The 20,007-nt window shown below is 25.2% G+C and overlaps 1 protein-coding gene across 1 annotated transcript in view; it reads left to right on the top strand.

Moving 5' to 3' along the window:
- Positions 1 to 1,716: 1,716 nt before the first annotated feature.
- Positions 1,717 to 20,007, top strand: part of LOC113555886 (ankyrin repeat and death domain-containing protein 1A-like) — a 75,631-nt gene continuing 57,340 nt past the window's right edge. The window contains exon 1 of the mRNA XM_026960482.1: positions 1,717 to 2,109. The gene's annotated coding sequence lies outside the window, so the exon portion shown is untranslated. The remainder of the gene's footprint in view (positions 2,110 to 20,007) is intronic.

Here is a 20,007-nt window from a genome sequence, read left to right as displayed (position 1 = left end):
TTCTTGTTTTAAAATTAATCTTATTACATACAAAAGTAACAATATCAATCGAATAAAGGTTCTGTCACTAAAATCGTTTTCTTAATGAATGTATCACCTCTACTCTCAGTCGGACATAATAAAAATAAATCACTAACTGGATAAAGTAGTAAGTATAGAAAATACCGCGCGCAACACTGATAATTTATTGCAAATCACTGGTTAATCCGTCTACAACAGATTCTGTAACATAAGCAGTGGAATATCACTGTGATATGTATACAATTTTGCTTATATAATGTAATCAAACCGTATAACACCTAATGTTTTTTATAATATCTTTATTTATCATTATTTAATAGACAATTTACATTGTAGGAAAAAATACAACAACCAAGTAATGATTTATTATATATAATATATAGCACTGCAATTTGAAATATTAAAACTGAATTTTTATGACTTCTTCTTTTCAAATGTTATATGTTTTTTTTTTTACATGGGCACGTAAAATATTATATTTTATATTTTAATATAAAACAACTGAAGAAAAAAATTGACATAACGCAGGATGATAATAAAATACGCATATTTTAAACGTATATATAAAATTGCCTTTTTTTATTAAGTACATTTGAAAATCTGTCTTTTAAACTAGTAATCTTTTATATCTTTCATACTCTTATGTGTATTTGTAAATAAAAATAAGAATGTAATTTATATGAAATAAACATTGAAGTGTGAAAACAAACAACTCGTGGTTAGGTTTTAAAACATATGTATTTTCTTTACTTATTTGTACTATATATATACGAATTATTTAAGAAAAATTTGTTTTTTTTCAAGAATAATATATTTTCCCAAGAAAACGAAGTTTGACGATCTTTGGCAAAATTAAATTGCGAAAATCGTATACTCATATGTACTATCCTTTGTGTTTTTTTTAAATATACCTACAGAATAAAATTGACTTAACAGAACACTCGCTACGTAGATATTCCCCATAATTTAAATAATATTACAATAGTTAAATCGAAATAAATAACACGACGAATAAAATGTGTTAACGCATTCGCGACAAGTAAGCATTATCTTAGCTATAGGGTAGATACAGGGTGAATTGTTAAACATAAAACACTATTATTGAATTTAGATATCTCTTCTGATATTTCATTTTTATACGTAGAAATTATCATAATGTACAGTCCAACTGCCTTGGTAAATGTGATGGGGTTGTCGCCTTGTCGGTTGTATCGGGTCTAAACACTTCATAGTTTATATCAAAGCATCATTTACCGACGTGTTTTGTAAGTTTTTAATTGTTCCACAAAAAATCAAAAATTCTTTCAAAAAAACTTATTTTTCAGCATTTTTGATGCGATCTTTAGGTTTCATTTAGTCACACGGTGTCGATTACATTGAGCCGATGCAAAAAAAAAAAACAGACGTACAACGCTCCTGCACACACCTATATACATATAACTCATGCGTGAAACCATTGCCTTCCGACGTCTCCAACCCCCACGGCAAACGCCACCACCAACCCCTCACCTAAGCCATTTCCGACTTCCACCCACCAACCTTATCGCCGATGTCTGTCTTCGTCGCTCTCCCACCATTTAATAGAGTTCGCTGATAGCGTCGGCACCAGCGCACAAAACCTCCACCCAGCACCATAGAGGGGGTGTGGGGCACGCGAGTACACGGTGCACACCACTAGTGTGCCCGCGACGAATATCCGCCGCAGTCGTCACCACCACCATCGTCATACATGTCCGTGAATATACCCGTCATATATCGTTCGCAGAATTTCAATATAATTTCGTACACACGCGCTTCCGACAAAAAAAAAATCCTAAGGGAGATTAATTAAAAAAAAAAAAAATTATAAAATTTTCAGGGCGACCACGCACACTCGAGCTTATGCAACAATGACCCGAGAGCCCGTCGTCGACGTTAATTATTATTATTGCTGATGACAGTGTTTTGCATAAATTCACCTGGACACATAGACTCATACGTGTTTACATAAACTTAACTGAGTGCCCAAAGAAGATATTATTTACATAAACCGTGCAGGACTTTCGTCATCACGCTGTCGACGGATACCAGGATCGCCGCTGGACCCAAGTGAGTGATTTTGTATAAACAATATATTTTTTATACCATACGGAAACACGTGCGGCGGATCTCGTTTGATCGATTGTTCAAACGCACGGAAGTATGGTGTTGCACAAACAAGACCGTTCTCAACAATTTGTTTGTTGAAAATGTATTTAACACCATTTAGGTACGACCGATTATCGTATTATCATTATTATTATTGTTTTTGTATGGACGAGACTTGTTGCCCCCTCCTCCCTCGTATAAGTGTTCGTTTGTTTTTCAAAGGAATTAATCAGTGCACTTTTATGGTAAACGGAAGTAAATGTGATTGATACGTGCACATCAATCACACAGGCCATTGTTTTTTTGTAGTCAGGACGTAAAAAAATGCAAGTATGAAGTATTATTTTATAATTTACGAATAATTAATAAATAAACTAGCGATGGGATTTGAATGTAGTCAGTGAACAAGAGATAATATTATAACGAATTAAAAGGATGTATTAAATAACATTAAGTTTTTATAACGAACATATATATTTTAAAATAATATGTTCAGAGATAGCCAATAAAATAAACAATTTACGAAATTGAGTTGTTTCATTGTATTAGTTATATTAGTATAAAAGGTTAGACAGCAGTCAACATTAGTACAAACCTACCGCAGAATAAAAATGTAAACAGTGAAAGGCGGTTAAGAGTTTTGTAAGCACTATAATATTTTGATACAAAAATCCATAACTATCAGTCTTTATTTGTGTTAAGATATTAATAGTAAACAAAACCAAAAATATTATTAAAATTTTTTAAAAGAAATGTTATTAATAAAATGGGAGAGAACTAGTTTTTCATGTCCAAAATAAAAACTATTTTAATAAACTATTTTTTTCTTTATATTTAAAGTTGAAAAAATACTTATTTGAAAAAAAATGTATATTATAATATTAATTGAATTTTTGAAAGAAAAAAAAGAAGTTATGCTAATTGTTTATTATAATGTTATAATTAAAAGAGTTTACGTTAATGTATCTACATTGCACACGTAAATACATAATATTAGAAAGAAACCCGAGATTAAATAGGATATCTGAGCTACAAAATATTATAAGAGAAATAACATTGAAATGAAAAGTGTAAAGTTTGTTACAAGCAAGGAATAGGTAAAAATGTAAAATTTTAAAATTAAAAGAGTATTATATAACAACGAGTTGTTGCATGGACTATTAATTTACCAATATTATTTTTATCTCACAATTCTTATTCTTCTTATTATTATTTATTAAATGATACTTTTGAAGGGTAATGATGCACAGAAATACATAAGCGTAGACCAATAATGATCACAGTGTGCGTACAATTTAAATTAACAATATTTAAGAATAGATACAAGCAGATATTTAGACAGCGTGGCAAAGATAGATAATAATTTAACAATTAATTAAAGGAATGCACAATAAAGATACGTGATAAAATCAAATATAATAATATTATGCTTTTAAAAATAGGAGCGCTTAATGTAGTATATCATTAACTAATGTACATAAACTAAAAGATAAATTTGATTTTATGAAATCAACAAATCTGTATTATTTGAACGAATAATAAACACACGGATATTCCAGCTGGAATTTGAAAAATTATTCACCTAACTATAGTGAAATCATTTTTAACGGAAACTTATAAAAAGTAGACACATTTTAAAAAAGTGGACGCTTTTAAATTTCTCGTAAAAATTACAAATGTAATATACATAGATACTTTAACTTTTTATTAATAGTGGATCATCTTTTGTGGACGTATATATTAAAAAAACTGGATTCAATTTAAAAATTAACTTCCTATTAAGGGACATACCATCGAAACTAGGCAATAAAAATAAATTTATTTTTGAAACTTGTATATGGTTGGTAAATATATTATATATTGCCTACGCTGTAGAATAAAAATTAACTAATCTTGATTATAGTCATATTTGATAAACAAAAATAAGTAAAATGTAAAATGAAGAAAATATCAGTTGTGAGTTGTTTAATGAAGTCATTAATTATACTATATAGTTATAAAAGTGCGCATAAATATGTATTTATAATAAACAAAAAAAAAAAAAATAATGATTAAAAATATGTATTTTTTTTAGCGAATGATTTTAAATAATTTACGAATGACCAATATAATATAGAGATAGGTACATTAAACATCTATAAATAGAATACTACAGACGAAAGGTAACGACAATATAATTACTTTGAAATTAATATATAACGAATAATTAAAGTGTGAACAGGCGGATTTTGACAAAAGTATTTAATTTCTGTTCACATTAATCGCTTTTAAGCTTTAATCATTTTACCTTTTAAAAATACGTATAATGTAACTGAAAACCGTGTGTACTTATAGAAAATGAGATCTTAAGCCGTATATTTTTTAGATAGGTAACTAATTTTATTATAAAGTATGACGGATTTTTTTTTTTTTTGGCCGTATTATATTTGTTGGAAAAAAATAATACTCTAATTGTAATAATGATTATAAAAAATGTTTGCACAGAATAATTGTGAGTGGTAGGTACAAAATACTTTGTCTAAAATCCCATCTATACTTTTATCAAATGCAATATTAATAAGGTTGTCTAATTATATTTATATAAAAATAAGACTATTACTATAATTACCTTTATAGTACAATTTATTTAGTGATACATGTTATCATTTATTAGCGTGTGTGCTTATTAATTTTTTTAATTAAAATAATATACCGCGAGATATAACACAGTATTATGTCAGTGTTTTGATGTATACAAGTATGAAACAGTAAAAAATAAACATAAAATACAGTGTATTAAAAGCGTCAATGCCGGTAATTTATAAGCGACTATTTTTACCAGTAATTTTACTAAATACGAATTTTTTGTGATTGAATTATTTTGCAAACTTTACAAAAATAAGATTACGATTTAAAATATCGACAATAATTACTATTTTTATCATTACTAAATATAATAATTAGATGTTTATTACATCAAATATAATTAAATCGTAAATTAAAACATATTACAATATACTACTCATAATACAATTTTTGAAATTTAGTTTGTACCATAATTATAATATTCCATTAGGATTAAAGTAAAGTTAAGATTATAATTTTTTTTTAAATTTCTTTGTAAGTTGAAACGATTATTTATGCAATTAATATGTATCTGACTTTTAAACAAATAACTATATTATAATATAGCACCTCTGCTTTTGACATTTAAAATGTATGATATGGTTTAAATATTGAAATTAATTATTTAATTAGTTTTTAAAAATTGTATTCATCAAGATTAATTAGTAAAAAATTCATCGAATGAATAAAAATAATCCTGAAACATTTTAAAAAGTTTAAGTTTATTTGAATAAATTACTAAAATAAAACTTTAAATCATATTATATAAAACATAAAATTGGAAGTTGTATACGTTTATAATTTATATGTATCAATTTGATTTTTTGATTTTAAAAGTTTATTTTTTAATTTAGTTCACAAAAATATGGAGTAATATAGAAATTAAATTTTTTTTCTCCAGAATAGCATTTTTACAACATATTTTATATTAACATCTAAGTAATTTTTCATTGCCTTATAACTTATTATGTATTAAAATATTTATTTCTACATAAAATAGATACTAAAAACTTGAATATAAATGGTGTAATATTTATTGCGTTAGCAAGGTTGTTTTGAAAACAATATAACAATATTTAGATTATTTTGTATCATTATAATACAATAGATTTTGATAAAATGGATTTATAAATTATATTTTTTTTTCTGTAACACGGCACCTTGTATAGGCAATTTAGCACAAGATGTGCATATTTTTCTTAATATTATCAGTTAATCAAACATCATCTAACAATAATAATACTAAATTTGCCAAATTGTATAAATATTACTTGTTTACAATACGTTTCTTTTATGATTTTTAAATTATTTTTTTTTTTTTAGTAACTCATTAGGTTTTGACAAGGAATGAACATATTTGTTTTAACATAAGTTATCATACAATTATTTATTTTCTAAATTAATTATATATTTTTTTAAAAGATACCTTTGGTAGCAGTGAAAATTGGGAGTGACTAAGAAATATTGATTTACACTGTTATTTATTTTTTTTTTTTTTTATTGAACTGATGTGATAATTCAATCTTATTTCATATTGTAATTTTTACTTCAATAAAAATTATATTACTAACAATTTTATATAGACGATTAAATAGATTTTCTTGTTTGCATGAAGTAAATTATTCAGTTTCTTATTATTAGATTACTTAAAAAAATATTTTGTCATTTTTTCATTTTTAAGATTAAGTGATGAATTACTCACGAACCAAAAAACTTGGTTGAATTAAAATTTAATCTATTAAACAATTTAAATTTTGAGTTTTATTCTAAAATAGATTACAATTAAAAAATCGATAAATGTTTTGTTTATTTGATGAAAAGATAATATTATTCAATAAAACCTAGTTATGATATTTTCTTGTATTATGATAATGTATTTAAATATTTAATAATTTAAATTAACTTGACAATACCTAGGTGGATTGAAAATATTTATTTTATATTTTTGTACTCGAAAGGAATAAGTTTTTAATTTCCTATTCAAAAGTTATCATGTTTAAACTTGTTAGATATAGCTATTTTTATTTTGTTAAACATATAAACTTTAATACTTATGATATAAGTATTTACAGTATGGTACACGCATATATATATATTACTATACAGTATACATAGTTTGCGTTTAAAGTTTAAGAGTAGTTTTCAGTCGCTTTTAATGTCAATTAGTAACTCATGTTTTCTTTTTTTTTTTTTGCAAGTAAAAGTTATTTTGATTGACAATAAATAATGCTTGCCAAACTTTTATCACTACTAAGTTTTATTAAACATAATATATTTAGTTAAATTAATTAATTCACGAAAATTATATACAGATAAGTTTTTAATAATGACAAGTGATAATGTAGAAATTATAATATTCATAATTTGTTAATATGTATTATTGCATTCATTTATTCAGAAAATTGTTAAATTCTGTCTAATACGAAAATTGAAATATTTATGTAGCAAAAATAACTAATGTAAAGCGAGTTTCTTCCAAAATATTTATTTTTAATTATTGAAAAAATGTGTTCCGAAAAGTATTAATTTCTTCATTTATTACAAATAGAAACAAAATAATTATTCTTATTATACCTAGGATCAACTCCCTAATTAGAAATTAATGAGTTTGTGATGTTTGTTAAAATTTTCATTTGTATAATTACTTAATACACTATATTTTCTTCAATCTGATGTATTATATCTTATACTTTATTGTTTATATTTAAATTATTTATAAACATTTTGACTGCTATACGTATTGTAGTAATTTAATCTTCAGTCATAAACATAGCAAAGTTTGTCATAATGTCATGAAATACCATTAATGGAAAATATGTAATTCACTTCTCTAAACATTTTCGTGTTTTTGTAATAATTAATGTTTAAAATATTTTATCTTACTAAAGTTAAGTTAACAATCAAAAGATTAACTAAAAGTAAAAAATTAAAATCAAAGATCTTATCGTCAGTATTTTTTTTGTATACACATTTTGATTACTTACTCATATATCAATATCTATTTTTTACACTTTAATAATACTTTAAATTCTTTAGTAAAATATTATTTTTTAGACTAATGTAGTGCTATAATTTAAAAATAATATGCATAGGCTTGTATGTTGCATATTAATAACAATGATAATAATTTATGAAGTAAATAATATTTTACTTGTATGTCTTAATTTTAATAAAAGTAGTTTGATACGCAGTGGTCATTATGTTATTCAAATTCAACTATATATAAAACGACATAATTTAAAATCGTTTGTAATGACTGGTAATTTTAAATTTCAGTTCAATTAGTTTTTATTGAAGTTATGTTAAACATAATATTTAGCTTCAATTTATCATTGTATGAAATTTGTTTGTATGTAAAAGCTTACAAATATTTACATTTTATGTAACTTTGATGTTTTAATTGTCTGTTTTAATTACTCAGTTTTTACCATATATTTAGTCATACTAATATAGATAATTTATTTCAAACATTGTCTTTTAATTTTTTTAGTTGTTTTTTTTATATATATATACTTTTGACAGATGAATAATATTCTCATAATGTAGTGACATATTTTTCACCGACTGAACGTTGCGATTTGTTGATAACTGAGTCAAGAATATAAAGAAAACCTGAAATGCTTCATAAGAAACTCGAGCACGTACCGAAAAGTTATTATAAGCCCCGACGGACATACAATGATATTTACTCAAGTTTCTCAATAGGAAGAACTTTCCAGTTCACAAAAAAAAAAACCGCTTCACGAATTTATCATTGACAATACGCATTTATTTTATTTAAAATAAATAAAATAACAAAATTAAAATCACCTGAAAAGTTCTGGACACTAATCCCTCTATATATTGTTTAGTCCTTTATTGTGTTGTATATGTATGGATAAAATATATATTGTTTGTTTTATACACATGCTATGATTAAAATTAATTAACAATATAACAACAACAACAACAACAACTAAATACAATATTCCAATATAAATATAAAATAATTATACTTTGGAGGTGTTATTTATCAACGCATTTTAAAAATCGAAGCCAATGAAATACGCGTATTAAAATACGAGTTTTTTGTTTTAAAGAACGTCTCACCCGCATGCGTTGTCTCCCATCTTACAATCGTGTAACAAAGCAAATTTATGTTTTGCAGTTCTTTTTAGATTCGTTAGTTTTGTATTAAAGTGAGTTTACCAGTTGGTAAACTTGAATAGCTAATTGAACATTGAAGAGTTTTTTTTTAAAGTATTTTTTTTTTTTTAATATTTTATTTTTGAAGCTAGTTTTCCGCAAGCGTTTTTAAATTATAATATATATATATATATATATATATATATTTATTTTACGTTTATTGTATTAATTATTAGAATATGGTTTAAAAATAATATCTTTTAATATATTATATCATTTTATATTTATTATTTAAATTAGATATGGATTTTTTAGGAGAATGCTACAATAACCCCATATGTTGTTTTTGTTTCTAAAACTGATAAAATGGAAATTTTACGTTCTGTAGAACTAATTTTGTATTGTTAACATAAATATTACAAAAAAATGACGTATTATTAATTTAAATTAAAAAATAGTGTCTATGGCATGGTTTGGGTATTATTCTTGTTAACATTTTTACGTGAGTTGATAAAATTTAAAATTATAATATTTTGCATTGAACACGCCTTATTGGCAATGTGAATGTTTGTAAGTTGGAAAAAAACACGTGAAGTCCTTTTAAGGATCTAAAAAGCATAAAATACATAAAATATATATTACAATGAAATTTAATATTTACTTTCCTTGATGTAAAATTATATATATAATAATATTATACCTATATGTGGGTGTGTGTATTTAGGTGTAGTGGATTTTTTAAAAGGAAAATAAATAATTAAATGAATATGTATTTATTTATGTAAAATGTAATATAAAATGACGATTTTTGACAAAACTCCATACAAAAAATTCCAATCGTAGAAAAATCAATTAATTATATTATGTTTGTTACCTTATAATTTAAAATTATAGTCTTAAAGTATATATTTATTTAAATCCAGTAAAAATAACTTAGTAAAATAATAATTTACGTAATGTGTTGAAATATTTCATATTGTTGTGCTATTGATTATTTAATACATTATTATTATTATTTTATTATTTTATACGAGTTTCTAAAACATTGATAAATCAGTAAAATTTAAAAAATGGTTTTAAACTGATAAATGATTGGAATATAATAGAATTAATAGAGAGTTTTTAAATTGTAAACATTATTAAAAATCAGTATTAAATAAAATATTACATAATAGTTAGAGACCTAATAAAATACAATTACAAACTATATAGGATAAACGAGCACACATTTTAAACAATGCCAATACTTATTTATACATGTGCATGGTTTTTTACACTCTTTTTGAAAATTATATAACGACTATAAATGTATTAAAAGTTGTGAAATAATGCAAAAAGTTTCTGATTGAAAATTCCAAAAATAACCTTTTCAATGTACTGTAGTAGATACACTTTATAAATATGTGTCTAATTTCCAGTCTAATGTGGAGGAATTTTCAAACTTTTTAAACATTCTTTCTATTAGAAGAGTATACCATATGGAAAATTAGTTTTTTTGCAAAGAGTAGGCTGTTTGCAAAGGAGTAGTCCGTTTGCAACCTACTTATTATTTTTCCAAACATCCTGCTGTTTTTCAGGCTTATTGCATACAAACTAACAGCAGTCAGGCCTTTTAAGAACTACAATCATTTTACGGTAAAAACCATTTTAATTATTTTTTTTTAATGGTTATTGATAATAACACAGTACAATATATGTAAAATGTAACATTATTGTTCATTACTTATTAGTAATAAGTAATTATTTATTACCTAATTTTGTACAGTTGTTGACTATTTGACTAATTGTTTGATTGTTATTATATTATATTGATGTTCAAAATGTATTATAAATATTATTACATTCAACTACCATTATATAAAATTCTATTTTTGTATAAACTTTTGTAAGATGTCATCTCTACTAGCGCAGCAAGTACTAAGTCATCCTGTTGTAGAAATTTGAAGACATTCTTTTATAGAACTTCAAATTATAAAAAATATGATTATCAAAATATACGAGTAGATTATGTAAGAGCAAGTGAATATTAATATCATACTCATAGTAGGGTCAATAGGGATTTATATTGTTATCATCGCATTTATTGCAGTATGTATAATATTGCAGTATATTATTATTCAGTCATAATTAATAATCATATTTGAAACAAAACATCAATACTTGACTTAGTACTCCTTACATATAGTAAGTTATAATAATTTTTGAGGTATTATACTATTATTATAATACCTCCATTAATAAAATATTGAAATAGTTACAGATTTTAATTTATTATAGATTTATTTATTGATTTTCTTGCATAGGTAATATTTTATAAAACTTTTCTTTTCAAAATTGTTAATAAACTAAGTAGATACTAGGTACCTAACTAGTTAAAAAAAATAGTATGTATTGATCAACATAGTATAATAGCTGTCGCTGATAGCTCTGATTTTTATAAGATACAATTAGTGGGTGTTATTACAGCTAAGTAATATGTGCAAAAGGTGTCAAGTCAGATATTGTTTGTGTCCTTTATGACAAGTCACTTACAAAAGTCTTGAAATGATTTAAAATTTAAAGTTAAATGAAAATCTTAAAATCAGTATGTCTATGAGATAGAAATAATTATTTTACAAAATTAATAAGTAATGAATAATAATATTACATGTTATATTTATGTTATATATATATTGTATTGTGTTATTATCAATAAGGCTTAAAATAAAATAATTAAAATAATTTTTATCATAAAATGATTGTAGTTCTTAAAAGGCCTACTGCTGTTAGTCTCTATGCAATGAGCCTGAAAAACAACAGGCTATTTGGAAAAATAATAAGTAGTTCGCAAACGGGCTACCCCTTTGCAAAGAGCCTAGTCTTTATACAAAAAAACTAATTTTCCATATGGCCTACGACATATACACAACTAGAAATCAAAAGCAAAATCACATCATTTGAATACCAATAGATGTCATGCATTCTATACATACTAGTTTATTACATATTACATTATGCACATGCCACATTGAATATACTACTTCTGACTTAAATTGAGTATTTTATTCAATTTAGATATAATACTCGTATGACGTATATGACGTATATTATTATACACGCGTTGTATAATATAATAAAACAATAATAATGTACTCATATTTATTGATTACTATTTCAATTTAAATGAAAATTAATAATTTTATTTTTATTATAGCGCATTTACATAAACACAAATTATAGTAGTCATTGCGTATTCTTGATTAATCGGGCATAGAGTTTTTGTCAGGAATAATGGAGTTTAAGCGATAGCTTAATATATAGATGTGTGATTTGGTCTTGAGTATTATATACATATAATACGCGATGGTCCGAATAATTCAGTGGATAAATTAAACAGAGACTGGTTAAAAAAATATGTGTTTATTTGATATTATTATTTAAATGTAAACAAAAATTCAAATAAGACCTGATGAATGCAATTCATTTTAATTGATCTTTATAAACATTTTCATCTTTAGATTAAATTTCCCAAACACTTTATTTTTAGAATTAATTTACTGAAACAATAGTTTATTCAATAAATTACTCTTATGAAGAACAAATTTGAAATAAATACTTTTAACTTTGTACACACAATGAAAAGCATTAAATTTATTTAAAGAATTTTTTTATAAAATATTATAATCAGTCGGGGAAATAAAATGAAATTAATGAATCGAGATTAGTTAGCTTAATAGATGAGAGCGTCGTTCAAAACCGCACACTTGCCAATCATATCCGCACATTTTAGACCGTTCATCAATAGTACACACATTTTTTCTATTGTTAAAACCGGAAATTTAGAAGGTTGATTATTCAAAATCACATACATTTAATTAACAGTTAAAAATGAAACATTTATTATCAGTAATCAAATCCTTTTAAAAATAATTGAATAAATAATAAAATAAAATATAGTATGTACTTAAACTTACGCATAAATTTAGATTTGAATAAATTAATATCCTAATGTATTCAATATTCTATAAATAATTTAATTTCTTATGATTTTGTGGTTTTGGTTAAATATGATTAACTGGTATACGGTTCTAAACAATAATGGGATATTAGATAAACGTGTGCGTTATTGAACGGTTTAATTATTGGAAAAACATTCGGATTTGAACAACGCGACGAGCTTTTTTTGAAAATGTGATGACCATCATAATAAAATAGAAATAGTATCTATAATAGAACTGTTAAATTCAGTCTTGCTAGATAGTGGAAATGATAAGGAGTATTATCATTTTAAATGTATTCGGTTAAATTGGAAATGTTCAAAACGAATTCTTTTACTTTCAATTAATTAATTGTAACATACTGATCAATACTGATCAAACCCAGATCACATGAGATGATTTATTTTTAACCAACAAATCTGTATGTTGTAAGCTAGTGATTTTGTATTTTGTATTTTTTTTTTTTTTACTAAATTTGATTACAGTTTTTTTTCACATTATACAGCTAAGCTAAATAAATGATTAATGTATAATATGTTAATTTGCGCTCATCAATTCTTGTACTTTATTAGCTTCGTACAACAAACTTTAAATTCGTTTCCAATGTTTCCATTCTTCTATTTAATAGGTTGGTATAACAGTTTAAGTATATATACTTCATAAAAATAATACACGTGATAATAATATTAGATTCAACTGTATAGACGGGCATACTTAATTTCGCATTATTTTGTCTAGTCGAGAATATAAATACGTTCACTAAAAGTTAGCAAAACATACTTTTTTTTTTTCTCATTCCAAGTACCTAAATTATAGAATAAATTAAAAAAACGCATTTGAATAATTTGAGTACATTGTTATTTTAATAATCATCATAATATAATAGTGAACATTTAATTTATTAATTTCATTAGACAATGAACATTTTATGAAGTTTTAAAAACAAAAAGTTAAAAAGGTTAATAATGAAATAAAAAGTTAATATTTACTCCTCAAGTAATTTATTGATAAAATTATAATATAATATGTATTTAATAATTATTTATATAAAATATGTTTCTTCTTTCTTCTCTTATTTTTCACCATTATGGTTTCATATTACAAACCAATAAAAAGTGTATTGGATTCAAGAAACACGTATTTCTAATTCATCATAATATAAAGGTGAATGAAAATGTTTCTAAATATATTATATTCAATGTCATATTCTAACACGTTGTAAGTAGAACTAATTGAAATAAAATATTTGTTTATATTTTAACATCTATGCCGGTGTATTGTAAAAATCAAATCTATAGAATTTATTTTATACTGATAATATATTTTTTCCTGTAAAGATTGAAAAAAAAATATGCTATAGCTTTAATGATAAATCAATCGATTAATAAATTGGTCAGTTGTTTTCATCAATATTAAAATAATTTATGTTTATTATAAAGTTACGAGTACGTGACATGATAATATCGCGAACGACACTTGTACACGATGTCCAATATCCCGTGGAAATTCAATTGTAAATAATGTACTGTATCACGATAAACATTATCAGTGGCCCAAGAAACACATTTGCATACTCTAAGCACCGAACAAACTCGTTTACGCACATGAGAGATTAAAGTGTTTTTGGAGTAAAAGGTCTACCGTACGTTTCTAATAATTCACCGGATTATATGAAACTTGTTAGCGCGGATACTTTTCAAACACTTCTTTTGTGTGTGCTACCCAAAGAAAACCATCGTTGGACGAAAGTTTGGTTTTGTAAGAACGTTTGGTGCACTATTATTGTTTGTTATAAATAATTTATGAACGAGATCTACGACGTATCGATCTTTAATGTCAAACGGAGGCGTGCGATTTATGGTGGCCAAAATTACGTATAATATTACTGCTGCAGTGTCGAGGAAACGATGAGTCTCGTAATTTCAGAAATATTGATTATCGCCTATCGGCGCATACGTTCAAATAAAATATCATAAAGACTAACGGTAATTCGTACTTGGGAACCTATGTATTGTCTGAAAATATTATACGGGTCAAAGATAAAAAGTAAAAACCCGTTTAAAATCTGCGTGTGTGTGTGTTCTATTTACGAACATGTTAAGTGTAAATAATCATTATTATATAGAATTTATATACAACAAACCCGGTTTAGACTCTATGATTGTTCACCGAGTATAGTTAAAGATTTGTGCTCAAACGGTTTTTTGTATTCGTGTGCAAGCTGCATGGGAACACACTCGACCTGAGGCCCTGTGCCACCGGAAACACGGTACCTATACAGCGCTTCCTATGTAGATGAAACTGTAGTATTTACGTGGCAACGATATACCTGCACTTAGGCGAAGTAATAATTTTAAGTTATTTTCTTTTTTCAAAACTTTTCAACCCTGCAACTTTTGAAATACTCCATACTTAATGTCAAATGAAAAAAATAATGTACTCGAAATCACTGACGGGATAAAACGCTTGTGATATTAAATTCGAATATTCACTTCAATACAATACGTATTATATGACTAACCTACATTTCCTTCCCATCTGAATTCCGCCTAAATCTATGAACGACTTATTTGTTTTATATTAATTAATCCACCCACGTGTATATTTATTTGTTATTATTAGTTAATTAATTCTTATAATCACGTTCGATTGTCTTACAGTTACCACACAATACATAATTGACCGTAATACTTATAATACACTTAACATATCTTGCATTTGTCTTCTCAGTTAACAAATTTGAAATTTGTGTTTGACATTAACCAAGTAGAAAAAATGAAAAAAAACTCAAACAGTATTTAAAAAAATAAAATAGTATTCATATTAAAAAAATATATAATTATAATTATGTACCTATACCTATACTTAATCAGTATAAATTCACATAGATAAATAATTTGTTTCAATGGATTTTAAAATACTAAATTATAACTTATAATACAATTAATTTTATTTCGAAATATACAATTCATATAATGTTTGTACAATAAGCATATATTATGTAAAATGTGATTATAGAGGTATTATGGCATGATATTGTGATTGTCTTGTGTAAGAAACCGCTCATCGAGTCCATGGAAATTTGTCTATGACTAGTGCAATTAATTTGCTTAAATAGTAAGCCATTAGGTTTATCATCAGCATTCAATTAAAAGATGATAAATTAATTAAAAATGAGTGGGTATAATATTTTTTCACTACGAAGTGCAAGATAACTGTAGTTAAAATGGAAACCATTGTGGTCATTGATTAGATTCTGTTGAAAAAATTGTTTATGATTAAATTAAGGACTAGATAGATATGTCATATTGGTGTGTGAAAGCGTATGATTTTAAGCAGTAGCTAGTGAGTTAAGCGATATATGTTTGGATATTGGAGTTAGAACGGGAGTCATTGGTGGAATGGTTTAATACAATGGGGATTTAATATTTTAGGGAGCGGTTTTTTCTATAAACTGACGACGATGCTGGAGGTCCTTATGAATTTGGCAGCCTTTATAATTGGTTGAATGGTTTCCTTCGCAAAAAGCGCAAGTGTCAAGAGTGTCTTTTGATTTCCAGGAAGCAGTTGATATATAGTTTACTCCATATTTTACTTGCACCTTGATAGCTTTAATACAATTAAATAAAAACTTTGTAAGTTAATACTTTGGAATACGTTCCAAAATTATGCGTGGTGCAAATTATTAATTATTATTTGTTATTGGTCGTATTGAAAATACCTAAAATAATTTTGTGACACAATACGACAACTAAATAATTGTTATCACATAGTCTTAATATAATATAATACCTAATAGTCTACTAAACAATGTAGTATTTTAGATGTCCTAATATTTTATATTGTATGTTATACTAGTTCATCTGCCAACGTTAGATTTTATTTCATATATATATATTGTTATGAATTGATTAGTATAGTTATCTTCAGCCGTTCGACATTACTAAATAAATCATAAATCTAATTATCATGTGGGCTATTCACGACCTTTTCAGCCGCTAACGAACGGTTCATCAAAACAAAATAATTATTATAGTTAAATAACTAATTACATAGTTTTTAAGTTTTAAATAAATTGGTCATTTTTTTTAACCTATTTAATCGTGGAGATAGTTCTTATTTTTGTTTTTTGAACGGGATTTATTTATGCAGCAGCAGTCTAAATGAAATAATAATGTATCTTATTGGAATTAATAAATACATATTTTAATTAACTTAATTTTTATTATTGAATATACGTATCGGCTTACATTATAACGGAAATTTATTATTAAATATTACAAGGTAGAACTTTTGACTAAATTTTACTTTCATATTAAATATTATGAGATTTCTTGACGTGTAACGCATCATGTCACGCCATCAGTCTTTGGAACGATATATGTTATACATATAAAAGAAAGTTAACCTTCACTAGATCTCAGTTTCAATTCTGCGTAATAATGATGACAACGTCAAACATTTATTTTTAAAATTCATAATAACTATATTCTGCATATTATAATGATATACATGACATTTTTTGTGATCGGTTGTGAATATTGATATTTAATACGATATGTAAAAAACACTGAACTGTGACACAACAGTATTATTTTTATAATCATCTCCAATATTGTTTTCATATCACTGTTATTTTTTTTTTAGATATTTTGGACAATTTTTGCCATAGGCGTATTTAGAGTGGGAATAAGTGATAGGTAGTTCATACTGTCTTATTTGATTTTTTTTTTGAAAATTAATAATATAATTGTATGTATTATGATAATTTAATCCTCGTTCATTCACTCTGAAAATCTTTTATGAAGTCTCAAAATACGTTGTTGTCGTTATTTCATTAAAAAAGCAATTTATAACAAGATTTAAAAGATTCTATCAATGAATAGCCTCTATCATCAAATTAAATTAATTGTTATATATTTTTTTGCATAAACTTAAATTATATTTACTTATTTTGTATTTTTTTTTTTAATGTTGTTTGTTTTATATATATATATATATATGTTTTAGAATAAAAACTAGTAAAAATTGGTTTAAATTCTACAAGGCATCAATGTTTATGGATAAATAAATCGTGCACGTTTTCGATCCCACCGCCGAGTTTAACATGTCCATAGGGAATATATTATACTTTACGGGTGGTAATTCAATATCGTAATAAATTATTAAAATTACAATTTTATTTGATGATATTCCATGACCGGCCTCCAATCGATCCGATACGCAGTTAAACGCAAAATTGAAAATATAGGAAAATTAATACCATGCACCTGTGCCCGATATCATTACTCAGTCGTACATGCGTAAAATGTCCATCAAAAGCTCGTATGAACTTATTTTATGATGTTTTACGAAACCGTTCGACGTTCTCATTAAAACTCTTTGTCACCGCCCTTTTGTACGTACTATAAAACAATACGGCCGGGACACCTCACGTCATAAATAATGGAACATAACCCAATTGAACACCGTACACGAGAGAAAATATATCTATATGGGGTAAACGTGTAGTTTTTAAATATATTAATATATAATAATATAAATACGGAAACTATTTGGCGCTGTTGGTATTTAATTTACCAATAATAACAACAATAACAGTATATGATGCATAAACAGTATTATATTTTTACTGGCCTATAGTCCAAGTGTATTGGTTTAAAGATTATGATAAAACTAAATGGGTTTGTTTTAAAAACGATTTTATTTGCGGCTAGAACTTGTCATTTCAACATACGTACCGAGATCAATGTCTAGATATTATATATTTGTACGAATAATTCCAAAATAATATCGAGTCGTTATAATTAGAATTATACTATTATGAATTGACGCTTTTTTTTCAGCTAGAAGAATCGTTTTCTAACTTAACATAATATAAGGTAATTACTAATTTATTTCGTATTTTTGATTCTGAACGGAACGAGAAATGTATTGATTTTACTATGATGTGTATGTTTTATTTATTTATTTGCTATCACTTTTTAGTACAGTAAAAATGTTTTGATTTACAACATTAAAGGTAGAAAATTGGATCCATACATGTAGTTGGTATTTATAAAACGGCATCTAAAAAACAACTTGTGGATCCAACTCTGTCCCACAATTGTATAATATAGAATACAATAATAACTACATAATATTGATTTTTTTCTTTTAAATTAGCAGTGATCCGTCACCTCGGCCGTTATGTCACCTTTTTAGGGTCAGTGAAGTCGATTTAGAAAAGGTTGGTGTTATCAAAGAAGCAACTGTTGCTGATTCGAATGGAAATTTATGAAATTAATCCATCATATTTGTTCTTTATTATATGAAGAAATTTGACATATTATACATTATTCAAATTATTCAAATTTTCAATTTTTGCATACCTGTATGTAGGTAATTTAAACTTGTGTCTATGTATGTTGTTCATATTATTTAATTATTTATAATTTTTATAATATTGTTTATTATACAACCGTGTAGGCTCAAGTACAAAAGATACATGATATTTATGTATTTTATAGAGTATAATAATATAAAAATAATTATACATTTATCCCATTGTAGGTATACTATAAATATTAATGAATAAAATTGAAAGGATCTTAATTTAACATCACAACTAAAAATAAAAATAAAATCTACAGTAAGGTACATTAATATTGAAATATAGATAAAATAGAGGTGAAAATAAATTTAATATTTTTAGAAATAACATACTTTCTGCATTGAATAGATCAACGTTGTTTAATTTGTTACATTTTCGAGAGCTATGATGGGGTTATTATCACTATAATGAAAAGTAAAGGGATTTTATTAGAAAGGTAGGAAATGAACGAGACAGGTATCGAGGAACAAGATATAATAATATTAGCTTAAGCTTATATTACATTTATTATAGCCATATTATTATTATTATTATTATTATTATTATAATTTTAACTTAACGATAAACCGTAACGGTTATTAGATAAATATATGTACACCATACTCTACTCTGTACAGTATACAAATATTAGTTATTTAACATGCATACTTATTTAATAATCTGTTTTAATTTATACAATTTTGATTTTTGATTTTTTAAACGAGTAGAAAATACAATGGAATACATACTTTTGGATGTTACGGAGTTGATACATGTATTTAAAATGCCTGAAAATGCCAA

The sequence above is a fragment of the Rhopalosiphum maidis genome, chromosome 4 (assembly GCF_003676215.2).
Source record: "Rhopalosiphum maidis isolate BTI-1 chromosome 4, ASM367621v3, whole genome shotgun sequence".
Lineage (NCBI taxonomy): Eukaryota > Metazoa > Arthropoda > Insecta > Hemiptera > Aphididae > Rhopalosiphum > Rhopalosiphum maidis.
The sequence above is the reverse complement of the archived record's forward strand: the minus strand, read 5'-3'. Positions and strand labels throughout refer to the sequence as shown.